The sequence below is a fragment of the Loxodonta africana genome, chromosome 22 (assembly GCF_030014295.1).
Source record: "Loxodonta africana isolate mLoxAfr1 chromosome 22, mLoxAfr1.hap2, whole genome shotgun sequence".
NCBI classification, from domain to species: Eukaryota; Metazoa; Chordata; class Mammalia; order Proboscidea; family Elephantidae; genus Loxodonta; species Loxodonta africana.
Window position 1 is genome coordinate 6,416,209 of NC_087363.1, and position 18,425 is coordinate 6,434,633.

Sequence of the window (18,425 nt, forward strand, 5' to 3'; positions counted from 1 at the left end):
GAGGTAAGACAAGGTAGTAAATATCATTCTTGCTTGACTTTCTACTAAGGGATTTTGAAAATAAGACAATAATGTATATTTGAAAAGTTTTATAGTATCAGAACCCCATAGAAATTAGGTACCAAGCAGCTAAGACGAAGACAGCTGCTTTAATATATGGCTTTTAGGTAAATTGTTTGACATCAGGTGGGCATAATACGTGGGATCCCTTGGTGATGCAAATAGTTAATGTGCTCGACTGCTAACCAAAAGGCTGGAGGTTCAAGTTCATCCAGAGGACCTCTAAAGAGAGGCCTGGCAAGTTCCTCCCCCAAATCAGCCACTGAAAACCTTACAGAGCACAGTCTACTCCGACACGCGTGGGGTTGCCATGAGTCAACATCAACAAGACGGCAAGCAATAGGTATGACGAAACCAAAAAACCTGCTGCCATCAAGTCGATTCCGACTCATAGCAGCCCTGTAGGACAGAGTGGAACTGCCCCAAAGGATTTCCAAGGAGCACCTGGTGGATTCGAACTGCCAACCTTTTGTTTAGCAGCTGTAGCTCTTAACCACTACACCACCAGGTATTATACATACGTGATTAATTAAGCTTCCTATTTACATATTTTGTATGGTAGTATAGATTGCTCTTCTGCTTCTAATCATTAATTTTAGTGTACCTTTTACAACTGAAGTCACTTCGTCAATGATGTCACCTGTACTTTCTCTAGAATGTTTGAATGGGCTAGGTTCAGGTTTGAGCGGTCATTGGTTTTCATGAAATCCTTTTGCAAGGCTAGCAGAAAATGTCTGGTTATTTCTGGGGAAAAAAATGCAATGTTTGGGTCAGTAATCTAGGAGTTAGTGGATTTAACATTGAAAGTATTATTACCTTTCATTGAAAATAAAAGGTAATTGAAAATTTTATTGTCTTTTGCTACCAGGAAGTATACAGACAGCAGGGGAAAAAAATCCTTGATACCTGGGCGTAAAAATATAGTTGACATAATGCGAAGACATCTTCCTTCTTTCTGAGTTACAAAAATACTACAGGTGAATGCAGCTGTCTCTATAGTTTTATCAAGAAAATGATTTCCCCCAATGTAAGTTAGTTAGATAGGTCCCCCCACCTGCACCCCAGATTGGGTCTGTCTTTCCCCCTTATTTCCTATCTAAATTGTCTCATCTTCTGTGTAGCTACGGCCCAATAATTTTGTCTTTTCTCTCCTCTCATTGTATTTTCCTTGGCTCAGAGCTCATCTGTTGTGAATCCTAGATAAAATGTAGTAATAACTCAGATTTATGGCAAGGGAAAATCGGAATCAGGTGGTCTGCAGTTAAAGAACAGCAGAGATTTGTAATGGTAAACATCTACCAAAATCACATGGAAACCTAGAATATATTGAGGTCACTTCAGAGATTAAAAAAAAAAAACAAGAAAGAAGTAAAATTGACCTTGATTGTTCGTTTGAACATTTCCGTGTGGCCAAGGCACACATCAGCACAAAGCAGTTGAGGCTGTGAGGTAAAAACAGCCAAGGTCCTGTGAGTTTACCATAAAAGAAACGTTTTTTTCAGCTTGTAAACTTTTCCCATGAAGATAAAAGGCAGAAATTCAAAGCCACAATTCTCCTTTTGCTCCCAGGAAATGTTTTTGTGTTCATACTATTGTTACAAAGTTAAACTGTTTTTTTTTTTTTAATTGAACAAATGAATTGCTGAGATTATACCATGTGTTTAATTTTTAAACCTCCTTTAGTCATTTCAGCTTTTGGAATGAGTCAGAATCACAAGTGGTTGTGGGAATTCCAGTACGGGGCTTCTGGGTTTTGAGACAGCTCCTTGCTGGGCTTGGAGTTTATACGTACTCTCTCTTCCCTGTGAAGAGAACTTGCATTCTGGAAGCAGAGATCTTAGGAGGAGAGAGCATGGTGGCCTGTCAGTACCTGCTTCCTCTCTGAAGGCAGCCTTTTTAAGTAGGTGGGATTTGGGGAGGAACTTCCTGGAACAATCTCCTCAAAGGCCTAAATTAAAAGCTGCAAAATAGTGGGCAGCGGTTTTAAAAAGTTTAATGTTATCTTCACTACTTCTTTACGAACCCCTAGCATAATTCACACGTTTATGGTACCTTCTTGGACCTATTGGTATTTTGTAGCCTGTGTTGTAGAGAATAGACAAATGGCACCCCAAGCTGTTCGTTCATTCATTCATGCATGCACTCATTCATTGATCCACTCATTCAACACCAGTTTTTTGTCTTTTATATGCTAGGTACTATGTTACATGCTGCGGATGTCATGATGAGCTTTAAAATATCCAAAAGCTCTGCCATCCAGGAATTCAGAGTCTGATGCAAAAGCCAGGCACAATCAATGAATCCTACGGAATGACTGCATACTCAGAAACATTTAGAAACATATTTAAGCCCTCTAAAGGAAAGAAAGGAGTCCCTAGGTGGTGCAAAAGGGTAAATGCTTGATTTCTGGTCAAAAGTCTGATGGTTCGAACTCACCCAGAGGCACCTCTGAAGACGGGCCTAGTGATCTGCTTCCTAAAGGTCACAGCCCTGAAAACCCTATGAAGCAGTTCTAGTCTGCTCACATGGGGTCACCATTAGTTGAGATTGACTCTATGGCAACAAAAAACAACAACCAAGAGGAAGAACCAGGTCTAGACTGGGGAGGGAACATGGTTAGAGAAGGCTCGCTTCAGGAGGACAATTGAGCTGGAAGCTGAAGGCTGAGCAGAGGTTAACAGAGGAGCCACGTGAGACAGCATTGTAAACTGAGGGAGCCTCAGGCACTTACCTGCCTTCTCTAGAGGATGTGCCTCTCTTGTCCTGGGCGAGAAAGGAGATGAAGATGGTCCATGTGAAATAAGATGCCACAGTGAACTTGTCTTGCTGATGCATTTTCGTGTGAAGATGATTCATGATTCTTTCCTTCTTATTTTTTGTTAACTTTTCTCCAGCCTCCTTCCTCAGCTGTAGTCTCCCCTGCCCTGCCCAGTCAGGGTGCCCTTTCATCACACTGTAAGCTTCTGAGGGCTGCAGGATAACGGCTTATAAAGAGCTCTGCTCACTCAATAACTTGCTTGAAAGGAAGAGAAGTGTCAAGAGCATTGTAATCTTTCCCATTTTGCAGACACGCTCAACTGAACATTAATTTGAGGCGTCTTTTCAGGAAGGAGATCATGGATTCCTTATCTCAGTGACTTTCCTGATAATTTGAGTTGGGTGCATGTTGGGAGACTGGGAGTTGCTTTTTGGGTGGTCCTGGGGACAGCATGATTGGTTGTATCTCGGGAAGCGGAATAATCTCCCACCTATACATTTCTGCTATCACAGATGTTCAAGCAATAGCTTCTCTCTGTCTGAAGATGAAAAAACGTAAGTAGCTTTTAGCTTTGGTTTGAAACAAATTAGGCACCCTAGATTTCACTTGAATTGGTTTCTGTGTGTGTGTGTGTTTGTGTTTGTATGTTTGTGTGTGTGTGTGTTCAGGTGGGGAAAGGCAGAGGCAACCAACTGCCATGGGAAGAGCACACAACAAGGAATTCAGAAATTCAGGTTAGAATCTTGGCTCCACCTACCCCTAAACTAGCCTTACAACCCTGAGAGACTACCCCACTGCCTGGGTCTCAGTGTCTTCATGTGTAAAAAGGAAATAATAATAGTAATTCCTACCCGTCCTCATCAATGTGCTGGTTTGAGGATATAAACAAATGCTATTGACATATATATATATATATATATATATATATATATATCCCCATAGGAGGTGAAGCTGCAATAGTGATAGTAATATTATTATTACATATAATATAAAGTATTATTATTATATAGCACTTTCATATATATACATGAAGATATTATTATTACAATTGCTGCTTCTCCCTGTATGAGTCATTCTTTCATTCAATTCATTCGTTGGCTAATACAGGGAGTGGCATGATCCAACTTTCCAATGGAAGTAAACACTCCAGGTACTGGGTAGGGATGGGTGGAGGGAGCAGGAGCATCGGTGAAGGGGCAGAGTGGCAGCTGCTCCAGTCATCCAGGCAGGAAAGCAGAGGGCCGCAACCAAGGTGATCACAGAGAAGGTGGAAAGTGAATGAATTCAATATGAGGTAGAGTGGACTGATTAGAACCTTTAGAGGGTAAATAAAACTTAAGCCTAAAGAAAAAGATAAAGTCTTGTGACAAATACGTAGAAAAGTGTGCTCTGATAAGGACTAGATGCGTGATGCTTGGGGGGAAGCTCCTTCCTGTTTTTCTTGTTTGTTTTAATCCTCAAAGTCATACATTTAGAAAGGCAGAGCAAAAACTTGTTCTCCATGTGAAAGATCACATGCCATGAAATTGATGATTTTTACATTTTAAGCAATATGTGGCATGAATAATTTCTTTCCCTATTAACTTCCAATTATTTCAAACTAATTTCTTAGGGTATGGCAATGGCAACCTCAAAATCCCAAAGAAATTAAACATTGTAACACAGTTCGAAATGACTTATATTTTATGGAAGAAAAAAACCAACTTATGGGAGGATCACGATGTCCACGGAACGTGTTAAGACACAGATAGCCTCACTCCATAGTTTCTGGCACTTTGGGCTATTACATGTTCATTGTTAACAGTCAGAATAAACACATCAATACCAGTCTATGCAATGAAGCCTGGATTATAAATCTCCATAGTGGTAACAGGCCTGTCGTCATTCTCTTTTTACATTGTCAAGTGACAAATGTATATAAATGTACGTGAGTCAGGCCAGCTGAAAATATCACAACAGCAGATAACAACACTTCTTGGAGACTGTGATGGAATTGAATTAACTACAGTAAGTATGTCTACTTTCATCACATTCTCTACTTCTAGATCTGCTAGCACACATTTTTGTTGAGAAGTTAATACACCATTATTATTCCATCCAAATAAAACGAAGGACACACCTTTATGCCACTTCACGTTAACATAGCACTGAGCACTGTCTCCCTCCCTCTCTCCTCTCCTTCTTCCCTTCCTTCAGCTTCCTGTCCAGCTCCTCCTCCCTTCTCTCCCTTCATGCCTTCTTTTACAGTCAGAAAGAAGTTTCTCTGCTACTTTCGAAAGACTAACCTCTCTCCTTTCGTCCAATACCTATAAATCTGCTCACAATTGGTTTCCTAACGCCAGTTGTATAATAGCATTTTCTCTTACAGAAAATAACAAAATACAGTTGCCATCCAGTCGAGTCGCTATTATCCTGCTTCATGGTGACCCCCTATGCATCAGAGTGCAACTGTGCTCCATGGGTTTTCAGTGGCTTATTTTTCAGCAGTAAATTGCCAGGCCTTTCTTTTGAGACACCTCTGGGTAAACTCGAACCTCCAAATTTTCAGTTAGCAGCTGAGAATGTTAACAAATCATGATTATTTCTGAGAGACTAGATAACAGAAAATTTAAATTTCTCCCCCTTTTAATTATCTGTATTTTTTGAAATTTCTACAGTGAATATAAATAAAAATTAATTAAAAAAATCCATTGATCAAAAATTAATTAATAAAAATAACTGAAGATTTACCTCCTGTGTGCCAGGCACTAAGTGCTTTACCTTATTATAGGTGTAGTTGTTGCTGTTACGTACTGTCCAGTCAGTTCTGACTTACAGCCACCCTGGGCACAACAGAAGGAAATGCTGCCCAGTCCCGTGCCATTTCACAGTCATTGCTATGTTTGAACCCACGGTTGTAGCCAGCTGTATCAATCCATCTTGTTGAGGGTCTTGCTCTTTTTTGCTGACCCTCTACTTTACCTAGAATGATCTCCTTCTCCAGAGACTGGTGCCTCCTGATAATAAATTTATTTAATGCTTACCACAACCTTCTGAGAGGGGTATTATTATTAATCCTAGTTGCTGTTGATAAATTTAGGCAAAGAAATGTTAAAAACACACCAAAGTCACACATGTGGTAGGTATTGGAGCTGGGTTTAGAACCCCAGGCGGTCTGACAGCACAGTCTACCCCTTTAGCTATGATGATACAGAAAGGAAGAAATTTCTCTTTACCAGTTGTAGTGTGAGAACTGCTTGTTCAACTTCATTGTTTAAAGGTTTTCACCAATTCCTCAGTGAGGAGGGACTAGAGACTACATGTCTTTTATTACTGATTTTATAGAATATGGATGGATCCAATTGTTTTCTATGAGACTGTCAAGTTTGTAATTAAAGAACACATCTGGGTATTCTCACATGTGGGTGCTTAGTATGGTGGATCACACTAGACTTTACAAGTCATGACTGTGATGTCACCACAGTGGGAAGACCAGAGAAGCAGACTTTACGTAATTCTGTCTTCACAAGGCTCCTGTCTATCTGGGTTAGCAGTGTGTTACACCACTGTGACCTTCCTGTGTCAGTTATCTTCGGCTCCAAAACCCGTTGCCATTGAGTCGATTCCAACTCATGGAGACCCTATAGGATAGAGTAGAACTGCCCCATAGGGTTTCCAAGGAGTGGTTGGTGGATTCAAACTGCCAACCTTTTGGTTGGCAGCCATAGCACTTAATCACTGGACCACTAGGGCTCCTGCCTTGGGCTAGCCCTTGTCAAATATATATATTTTTATAAGGCTAGACTCTGTTTCAGAAAGAAAAGCCTATAGCAGGAGGCGTGGGAAGAAGTCTTTATGCCTGGAACGAAGCTGAAATGAAATCTAGGCAGAGGCTATAGTGAGAATTGCTGATGAGGACGACATCGGTATGTATCATGTGACGTATTGGTCATGGTGCCTGTAGGTGCCAGGCACTGCACTGAGCGCACACGACATACGCTGTTCCTGTTTACTCCTCACAGCAGCCTGTGTGATGGGTATTACCATTCTCCCCACTTACACACAAGGATGCCAAGGCACCAAGAGGTAAACAGCTCGAGGTCACACAGCCGGCACTGGTGTTTTTTGTTTTTTTAAATCACAAGGCAATTTTTGCTTCCAGAAAGCAAATGGCATCTCTCGCAACTAGCACCATATCTTTCTATTCCAAGTATAAATCCGTAAATTGTTTTTATTATTATTTTACTTCTGCTCAGTGATAAAGAAATTAAACTTTTTCTTTTTGTGAGCTTTCAAAATTCTTTGTGTGAGGGAGAATATTTTTCCTCCTATTGTAAAAACTCTTCATTGGCATGTCTGTGCTCTTCCAGCTGCTCCTGGGGATCCGTGATCCTGAAATGCACTGGCAGAAAACATGATGCCTCACCACTGGGACCTTGGGGACAGTCTGATGATTGTGAGATGATTTCAGCAGACACTGAGTCAGAGGGGCTGGAGTCTGTGCGAACTGATGAATTCACACCCTTCTTGATTTACCTGTCAGTGTGGCTTACTCTCCGTATTCCCAGGCAACATGGCTGACATCGGTACTCTGGTGTCAGAAAGGCTCTCTTGCTTCCCCTCTCTCTAGCCTGTCCCCTGTGCAGCATCAGTGGCTGCCACCACGGGAAGGGCCTGTCATTGTCAGAGCAGCAGGCTCTCTCTTGGCCCCCTGGGAAATTAGAGCCATGTTGTGAGGGCCCCTCGGTCTTTGCCTGCTGCTGGCCAGAAGTCCCTATCTGACTGTCAGCAGTTTTCCTGCATTCCTTCAAATAGGACATTCCCATATGAATTTATCATCAGCCAGACAGGCCTCCATGTTGGGACTTTTCCAGCTCTTTTTTAACGTGGCGCCTCTTCTCCAACGGCTTTCTACGGTGACCTTCACTCTCACATCAGTCCTGAGAAAGATGCTCTCTTTAACCACGCTGTTTAGCAAACACTCTAAGTGACTGCTGCTGAACCTCACCTTCAGCATTGCCTTTCTCTTTTAACCCATTTTTTGATGAGTGGAAGTGCATTTTTTAAAGAAAAATCACTCTTCCTCTTACACACACACACACAAATCAATGAAAATCAAATAGGTAAAAAACAGAGAAAGTAAAATAAAAATTAAGCTGCAATTACAACGGCCAGAGATCCCTAGGGTTGATACAGTGGTGTGGTTCCTCTGTATTAGCTCATTCATCCAACACCTCCTGCGTAGATGTAAACATGTAGCCATGCTGTTGGTGAGTGCTCTCGTGTCGATTTCAACTCACAGTGACCCCATATGACAGAATAGAGCAGCCCCATAGGGTTTCCTAGGCCATAATATTTATGCAAGCAGACTGCCACGTCTTTCTCCCATGGACCCACTGGGTGAGTTCGAAAGGCCAACCTTCAGTTAGCAGCTGAGCGCTTAGCCATCGGTGTTGCCAGGGTTCCTTACATGTAGCTATACGATGGGAAAACTTATTTTTACAATAGACCACAGTTTTCTCGGGTTGGCCGAGGAAGGTAGACACATTACTCTTTGTAATACTTGTTTTGTTTAGGCCAACCCTTATTTTTCTCTCTTATAAAAACAGATAACATGCCTACAGTATCATGAACAAATATTCAATGTACAGTCTGAGGAATTTTAACATACATGTGCACCCATATAACCACCACCAAGGTCAAGATATGGAACATTTTCAGCCCCAGAGGGTTACCTCAGGCCCCTTCCCAGTCACTATTCCCTTCCCTTAAGAGGAAACCGCTATTCTGACATTCATCACCGTGGATTAGTTTTACCAATTCTTGAACTTCATAGAAATGGAATCATGCAATAATTGCTTTTTGGTGTCTCATTTCTTTTGGTCAGTATTATATCTGTGAAATTCATCCAAGTTGTTGAGCTTCACTGTAGTTTGTTCTTTTTTATTACTCCATATTATCCCTTGTCTGAGTACACCACCATTTATTTATTCACTGTCTTGACGGACATTTGGATTGTTTCTAGTTTTAGGCTCTTACGAATAAGGATGCGATCACAAGTAAGACCGAGCCCTTTGCTGTGATTGCATCTTCACCCAACTTCTCCCTCTGCCCAGTCCTGATTCTTCCCTCCCCTCACAGCTGATAATCTTGAATGGCTCACTAGTAAACTTCTCTCAGGCTCATAATCTCCGTCTCAGAGTCCGCTGCCCAGAGATTTGACCTGCAACAACAGCCTTAGTGCAAAAAAGAGCTGACAGGTGCACTGTATCAAATTGGCTGTGTTGTTTTATTTCGCTCTAAGACTTGGAAAAACTGAAACTTAGAAGTCAAGTTGTCACAAAAAGGGACAGAAACTGGCACTCAGATGCACTGTGTCAGATTGAATTGTCATGGTCAAATTGTCATTTTCTAACACGAATGAGCGTTCTATAGGCTTTTAGGCAAAATCTTCATTTAAAATGAGAAAATGTGGTTTTCTGGCTATAACCTGACTTTGGTATGTACAAAATGGATTGGAGCAGAAATCGTTTTTGGACAGTTACAGAGTTCTGACATCAGGAAACAATAAGAAGAAAGGGAACAATGTGAGGAACTTTGCGAAAGAAGGAGGAACAAGTTGAGGGGACGAGACCTACGTGAAGGATTGTGAAGGCAGAAAATGGAGACGTTAACGCCAATGCACTGGACCCAGATGGCTGGGATTGCATTTCTCTTTCCATTCATTTAGGCTTTGGGGAAGGGGAAAAAGAGGGAACGGCTCACATTTTTGAAAAATAGAGAAGTCCAGAAGAAGTCCCGGCATGCGGGCGAGGGGATGAGGAGTTCAGTTTTAGAGCACAACGGTTTCTGTTAAGGAACAGAAATTTGGACCTGACACATGATGAAGAGATAAAACCAGAGATAAAGACTTGGAGTGACACCCTGTTTTGATTATTTATTGCTGCACAACAAACTACCCCGAAATTTAGCCACTTAAAATGAGTACCAAAAACTAGTTGTTATTGAGTCAATTCTGATTCACGGCGACCTCATTTGTTTCAGAGTAGAACGTGCTCCACAGGGTTTTCAGTGGCTGATTTTTTGGAAGTACATAGCCAGGCTTCTCTTCTGAGGTGCCTCTGGATGGACTGGAATCACTAGCGTTTCGGTTTGCAGCTGAGTACATTAACTGTACAACCCAGGGACTCCTGAAAACAAATACACATTTATTATCTTACAGATTCTGTGGGTCAGGAATCCAGGTGCAACTTAGCTGGGTCCTGTGGCTCAGGGTCTCTTGCAAGATTACAACCATCTCAAGGCTTGACTGAGGACTCCCTTCCAAGTTTACTTGCAAGATGGTTGGCATGATTCAGGTCCTGGTAGGCTGTTGGAATGAGTCTCAGTTCCTCATGAGCTGTTGACTAAAGCCACCCTCTGTGGATTCCTGAGCTCCTCCTTAGGGCAGCTCCCAACATGGCAGCAAGCAAGCAAGAGGGCAAGAGAGTGCCAGCAACCGAGAGAGAACTGGCAGACAGAAGCTGCAGACTTCTGTAACCTGATTGTAGAAATGACCTCCCATCACCTTTGCTGTATTCTCTTTGATAGAATCGAGTCACTAGGTCCTGGCCATGTTCAAGGGAAGGGGATTACACAAGGGTGGGGATACCACGAGGTGGAGATCTTTGGTGGCCCTGTCAGAAGCTGTCTACCACCTCCACATAATGTAATATTTGAAGTCATGGTGCAGACATACTGCAGAAAAACTCTAAGCATTTTTTTTCCAACTATAACTTTGGAGTGAGCAACTTCCAGAAGAATGCTAGAAATGTTTTCCTTTGATAGGAGGACTTACGTCAGTGAAGGTGTTTTTGGCATTTACTAATGTACTCTGTAACTTGATTCAAAAAGTGAACTGTACAATACTGTATCAGTTCAAGCACTTTTCTAGCAAAAATGTGTTGCGCTTAATTAGGCTGATTTAAAGCTGTTAAGATTCTTGTCAGAAATAATTTTTAAGTGGATGTGTCAAGAAAAAAACAGCAGTTGTCAAGTGAAAAAAAAAAGAAAACGGTAATTTCTGCACGTGCTGTCTGGCTTATGAGCAATTGGGCCTTTAAATACTAGCTGAACATTGGTGCTTACCAGTTCTTTTATAGAAACCGTTCTGGGAGTTAGAGATTCAAACTGCTGGAATGTTATTGTTTGTGGTAAATATTTCTCCTATGACTAGGGAATTAAATTTAGCTACTACCCTGTAATATAGGCAAAAGCATCAGTAGGAAGAGAAAGCATATATCCAATTCAGTTCACCAACTGGTTGAACACATAACATGAGCAAAACATTCTAGGTGATTATAGAGTGGAATAATAACAATATGAAGACCATTCTTTGATAAAAGCAAAAGCAAACCAGGTGAATTTAAGCACTTGAAAGTTTTCTTTACCAAGTATTCCTTATTGGGCAGTGTAAAGGTGAACTTTGGGACAACCTTTATGGCAGGGTTTCCCAACAGCTGCACTGTTGACATTTTAAGTTGCATAATCCTTTGTTCTGGGGGCTTTCCTGTGCATTATAAGATGTTTAGCAGCATCCCTGGCTTCTATCTGCTAGATGTTAGTAGCTCCCCCCTTCCCCACCCAGTTGTGACTTCCAAATATGTTTCTGTTTTTGGTGTCGTTAGTTATTACCGAGTCGGCCCTGACTCATGATGACCCTATATATATGTGTGTATATATATACATATCCTGTGTAGTCTTTATGATCATTGGTCTGCCCTTCTTCTGTGATCAGCCTCTCCTGATGACATGTCCAAAGTAAGCGATTCAAAGTCTCAGAAAATGTTCTGTGATCCATAGGGTTTTCATTGGCTAATATTCAGAAGTAAATCACGGGACCTTTCTTCCTAGTCTGTCTTAGTCTGGAAGCTTTGCTCAAAACTATCTGGTATTATAGCAGCACACAAGCCACCACAGTGTGACAAACTGACAGAAATATGCTTCTAGACATTGTCAGATGTCCCAGGGTCAGGGGAGAGGGAAGCAAATCACTGACCTCTGGGAATAAACATAGGTTCCAAACTAGGGAATTCTAAATTAACAAAAATGCCATGTTATTTTGCTCTTATACATTGACTTTATAAATACGGTGTCTTATCTCCTGGTTCCCAAAAGCATACTCTATATTCTATATAAGATCACTCATTGACTCAGTAAACATTTTGTTGAGTGCTTGTTGTTGTTGTCAGGTGCTGTCTACTCCGTTCCGACTCATAGTGACCCCATGCACAACAGAATGAAACACTGCCTGGTCCTGAGCCATCCTTAGAATCATTGTTACGCTTGAGCTCATTGTTGCAGCCACTGTGTCAATCCACCTCATTGAGAGTCTTCCTCTTTTTCCATTGACCCTGTACTCTGCCAAGCATGATGTCCTTCTCCAGGGACTGATCTCTCCTGGTAACATGTCCAAAGTAGGTAGGGCCCAGCCTTGCCATCCTTTCTTCTAAGGAGCATTTTGGTTGTACTTCTTCTAAGACAGATTTGTTTGTTCTTTTGGTAGTCCATGGTATATTCAATATTCTTCGCCAATACCACAATTCAAAGACATCAATTCTTCTTCGGCCTTCCTTATTCATTGTCCAGCTTTCACACGCATATGATGTGATTGAAAATACCTTGGCTTGGGTCAGGTGCACCTTAGTCTTCAAGGTGACATCTTTGCCCTTCAACACTTTAAAGAGGTCCTTTGCAGCAGATTTACCCAATGCAACACGTCTTTTGATTTCTTAACTGCTGCTTCCATGGGTGTTGATTGTGGATCCAAGTAAGATGAAATCCTTGACAACTTCAATATTTTCTCCGTTTATCACGATGTTGCTCACTGGTCCAGTTGTGTTTTCTTTATGTTGAGATACAGTCCATACTGAAGGCTGTGGCTGTTGATCTTCATTACTAAGTGCTTCAAGTCCTCTTCACTTTCACGTCATAAAAGTTGACTCTACTTTGAGGAGTCGGCTCTTCCCCAGTCGTTTCTTCAGTGCCTTCCAACCTGGGGGGCTCATTTTCCAGCACTATGTCAGACAATGTTCCGCTGCTATTTATAAGGTTTTCACTGGCTAATTCTTTTCAGAAGCAGACTGCTGGGTCCTTCTTCCTAGTCTGTCCTAGTCTGGAAGCTCAGCTGAAACCTGTCCTCCATGGGTAGCCCTGTTGGTATCTGAATACCAGCGGCATAGCTTCCAGCATCACAGCAACACGCAAGCCCCCACAGTACGACAAACTGATACTCATTGACTTATTAAACATTTTGTTGAGAGCTTACTACACGCAAAACACTTACCCGGGGACTGTGGAAGATACAGAGAAAAACAGAAATAGATTTGGTCCTCAAGAAGCTTGGGGTATCAGAGGGCATGGGAACAGGATTTAGGTCACCTATACTCGTAATTATGATGCAAATAGGAAGGACTAAATTTGATAAAAGAAAGAGGTAAATTTTTATGAGACATTTAAAAGCAGAGGAATTTCTTTTTTTCCCTTGTAAACAAGTGGTGGGTTAGAAACTCAGCCCTGAGCTGGAATTCTGGGAGCTGAGTTTAATAAAGTGAGGTTGGCCTGTAGTTTTGTGGTATGACGGTAGATGTGATGTTGGAACTGGACCTCTGGAGCAAAACATCAAATCTAATGGGCTAGGCAGAAAGATGGAAATTCAGTCTTGAACGAAAGGCCCTCAGTAAGAAATAACAAGAAGGAGGAAGCAGATTCAAGAGGATCAATAAGGGGAGGAGCCTGTAAAAAGCCCCTGAAACACTGATAAATAGCACCTGGTCCCTTTTGTGGGAAACTACTACCTAGTCTGAAGGTACAATGGGAGCCACAAAAACACTAAACAGGATGTAGTAGGAGACCTTCCAATGGGGCCCATGGTGCCTTATAACTCAGCAGCGGTGTATGGGGAACAATTCCAAGCCAAACAGAGGCAGTAGAAGACTGCATATTGGAAGGTCCTGCTTCCTAGCACTACCACTGCCTTGCTGCATGCCAAAAATGTCTACCATTAGAGCTTTTTTTGTTTGAGTGGCCCTTGTGAAAGGATAAAACAGTCTTCCAGGATGGCATTATCATCAACTATTAACAATTCTCAAAGTACTTACCAAATGCTATTAATACATGGTTAACTTGGAGAGTTTTATTAACAGGTTGGTTCCTGAAATGCCAGGAAACACAAGCCAACCATATTTATTTACCAAAGGCCTTTCCAGAGTGCTTAATGGACATATTGTAAATTACAAATAGAGGTTTATCTGATATGAAGCATTTCCCAAACTTGTTTGATCACTAAACCGTTTTATTATGTAGCATCTCGTATGAACATAGTCCATGCTACATGCTTTGGATAACTCTGCCTTGTTATGAATGAATCTGTGAAATGAATGGCTGTTGTCAAATGAATAGGGGTGTAGAAGGGAAAATACATCAACAGGCCCTTTCACTCCTTACTGCTAAGGAAAAACTTGATTTTGCAAGCTTGGTTCCATCTTTTCTCCTGCTCCATCAAAGAGAGTTCTGCATTGATGACCAGCTTCTTGGTCTTTATTACAATCACTGTTAAGTGCTCAGCTCTACAGTTGCTATTTAATTCCTCTAGTAAGCCAATATCAAGACAAAAATAATAGAACTACTCAGGAAACTAAAAAGTGGGACAGGTTTGGTGAGCAACTGCTGGCGATAGAGCACGGCAGGTGATTGACTTTGGGAGCAGCCTTCATGCATCTTGAAGTTTGAGAAAAAGGGAATGCTTGGGTAGTAGAAAATTTTTTAAAATGTCGTGAGAGTAATTATTAAGTTAGTAGTTTTTCTTATCAGAGCGTAGTAGCTGTTTATGTTGTAGTTGTTGTTAGGTGCCATCAAGTCTGTTCTGACCCTATGTACAACAGAACGAAACACTGCCCATTCCTGCACCATCCTCACAATCACTGCCATGTTTGATCCTGTTTTTGCAGCCACTATGTCAATTCATCTCATTGAGCGTCTTCCTCTTTTTCACTGACCCTCTGCTTTACCAAGCATGATGTCCTTCTCCAGAGACTGGTCCCTCCTGATAACATGTCCAAAGTATGTGTGATGAAGTTTCTTCACACTCGCTTCTAAGGAGCATTCTGGTTGTACTTCTTCCAAGACAGATCTGTTCGTTCTTCCGGCAGTCCATGGTATAGTCGGTATTCTTCGCCAACACCATAATTCAAAGGCATCAATTCTTCCTCTTAGTCATTGTCCAGCTTTAACATGCATATGAATTGATTGAAAATACCATAGCTTTTGTTAGGTGCACCTTAGTCCTCAAGGTGACATCTTTGCTTTTTAAAGAGGTCTTTTGCAGAAGATATTTCCAAAGCAATATGTTGTTTGATTTCTTGACTGCTGCTTCCATAGGTGTTTATTGTGGATCCAAGTAAAATAAAATCCTTGACAACTTCAATACTTTCTCCATTTATCATGATGTTGTTTATTGGTCTAGTTGTGAGGATTTTTGTTTTCTTTATGTTGAGGTGTAATCCATACTGAAGGCTGTGCTCTTTGAACTTCATTAGTAAGTGCTTCAAGTTCTCTTCACTTTCAGCAAGCAAGGTTGTTTCATCTGCATAACGTAGGTTGTTAAATGAGTCTTCCTTCAATCCTGATGCCGCATTCTTCTTCATATAGTCCAGCTTCTCAGATTATTTGCTCAGAATACAGATTGATTAAGTATGGTGAAAGGATATAATCCTGACACTTACCTTTCCTGATTTTAAACCATGCAGTATGCTCTTGTTCTGTCCAAACAACTGTGTCTTGGTCTATGTACATTCTGCATGAGCACAATTAAATATTCCGGAATCCCCATTCTTCACAAGGCTATCCATAATTTGTTATGATCCAGACAGTCAAATGCCTTTACATAGTCCGTATATGTGCCTATTCCAAAGAAAGGTGATCCAACAGAATGTGGAAATTATCAAGTGATATCATTAATATGACACGTAAGTAAAATTATGTTGAATATAATTCCTCAGAAGCAGTTGCAGCCAGTACATTGACAGGGAACTACCAGAAATTCAAGCCGGACTCAGAAGAGAACATGGAATGAGGAATATCTAGCCTGATAGCAGAGAATACTAGAAAGCTGTTTATCTATGTTTTATTGACTATGCAAAGGCTTTAGACTGTGTGAACCATTTATATTAAAAAAAAATTTTTTTTCCATTTACATTAGGTTTTATTTATTTGTGGCTGCGGGACTGAATTCCTTTAAATATGACAAGGAGATAGTGTGGGACTTTAAGATGGGATCAAAAAGGCCTCTCAAAAAGGGTGATTACAGGGAAAAATTAATGGGGAGCAGAGGTCATGGGTCAAAGTGAAGGATCGTCAGTGTCTTAGTTATCTAGTGCTGCTGTACCAGAAACAGTACAAGCGAGGCTCCGACAAACAGATTTGTTCTCTCAGTCCAGTAGATGAGAAGTCTGAATTCAGGGCACCAGCTCCAGGGGAAGGCTTTCTCTTTTTGCCAGCCCTGGGGAAAACTCCTTGTCATCAGTCTTCCCCGGTCTAGGAGCTTCTTTTCAGCCCAGGAACCCCGGGTCCAAAGGATGCACACTCCTGGCTCTTCTTCCTTGGTAGTAATGAAGTCCCCTGTCTCCCTGCTCACTTCTCTCTTTTATATCTCAAAAGAGATTGACTAAAGACACAATCTAATCTTGTAGATTGAGTCCTGCCTTATTAACATAACTGCCTCTAATCCTGCCTCATTAACACCATAGAGGTAGGATTTACAACACATGGAAAATCACATCAGATGACAAAATGCTGGACAATCACACAATACCGGGCATCATGGCTAGCCAAGTTGATACATATTTTGGAAGGGCACAATTAAACCCATAAAAGTCAGAGAATGTGAGTATCCTGGAAATAAAGACTGGTTATTTTTGTCTTCCTAGCATTACTACTGACCTTCTCAGAACAACAAACACCCAATTCTAGGAACCATTCCTCTTCCACTCCATGTGGTTCTGAGGAGCTGCCAATCACAGGTCACAGCCCCGTATCTACACGAATGGGCACAGAAAGTAGTCCTGGACGACTAAAGTAACCCATATCTATGCCCACAGAGATGAACACATGACCCGACACAGGCCAATCAGATGCCTTCCCTGTGATTTTGTACAGAGAGAGGATGGAATAGAGAAGCTCTGGTGTTCCTAAGCAGGGATGGTGAAAGCCTGAAGTTGTCTGAATTCACACTTTTTTACCACTGCAGCCCCCAACCTGGACATAAGGAAGAAGCCAATCTTCAGAAAAGAAGGAGGACAACAGAGTCAGAGCCAGGAGATGGTGGAAGGTGGTAAAACCTTATCTATGTTACTGAGCTCTCTGAGGCCAGCTCACCCCTCAATTTCCCCTTTATTTGAGCCAGTAATTCCAGGTTAGCTTAAGTAATTTAAGCTTGGTTTCTGTAATTTGTAACCAAATAATTCCTGCTGAATTAACTAGCAATGTTCCGAGTGCTGGGGGCAGGAAGATGGAGATGGCTGCGAGGGAGGTCATGGAGTGAGGGAGGTCATGGAGTGAGGGAGGTCACGGAGTGAGAGGCATTGCGGTCAACTTTCCCACGGGCACCACTCTGCTTAGTGCAGGACTCGATGGGGAGCCTGATGGTATGAGAAGGAAGTGGGAATCAAAAAGCAAGTGGGGACTGAGAAATTAATTTCTACTTTTTGTCATTAGTCATCTGCCTTCCTGAGGTGATGAGGCAAGATGAATTGGTTCTTTGAATAGTGATTTGATTTTGAATTGCCTAAAACTATGCTGTAAAGACTGATCTTTTTTTTCCCTCTTATCTGTTTCATCATTGCAGTTACTATACAGCATTTGGGTAAAAAAAAAAAATACAGGTCCCCAGTTTTTATCAGTTGCTTATTCTAAGCACTTCTTCATAGTTAGAAGAGGCTGTGTGTACAGAGAAAATACGATGCTTTTTAACCATCCATCTGGCACAGTCTGCAGGCTGTCAACACCAGGATGATGAAATAGCGTGGAATCTATCCACCCGCACCCAGCCCAGTGGGATGGCACCCATCATCAAAGCAGGCGGCATGCTTTACGACACCCATCATCAAAGCAGGCGGCATGCTTTACGACACCCATCATCAAAGCAGGTGGCATGCTTTACTGCATCACCATTCATAGTTTCTCCTTGAATACACTCTTCATACATTTCTTTCAGAAGTTCAGTTCATGCTGCACAAATTAACATGTCTCATTTTGTGTCTTTGAGAAAGGCAGTAACTAAGCAGATGATATGCTTTGAAGTAGGAAGTATTTGAATTCTTGAAAGAAAAGACAAAGACCATATTGATTTTTTACTGTGAACCTGAGACACAAATGACAGCACTACGACAGATTTTTTCTTGCTATTTATTGTTTTTATTTTTTTCCTTCTCCTTTATCTTTCTGATAAAAAGAAAGTCCTTGTTCGGCTATTCCTGGTCTTAGCCCATCATCTCCCTTCTATTCCCTATATACCTATAGAACAAATGTAGTATAAACTGAAGCATGGATTAGACATTTATTTCTAAAGGCAACTGACCAGGGAAATGAATTT

The 18,425-nt window shown here is 41.4% G+C and overlaps 1 long non-coding RNA gene across 1 annotated transcript in view; it reads left to right on the forward strand.

Annotated features, from left to right (window-relative positions):
* LOC111750575 (uncharacterized) overlaps nt 1–18,425 on the forward strand; it is a 107,241-nt gene that overhangs the window by 67,374 nt on the left and 21,442 nt on the right. The gene's annotated exons all lie outside the window — the stretch shown is intronic.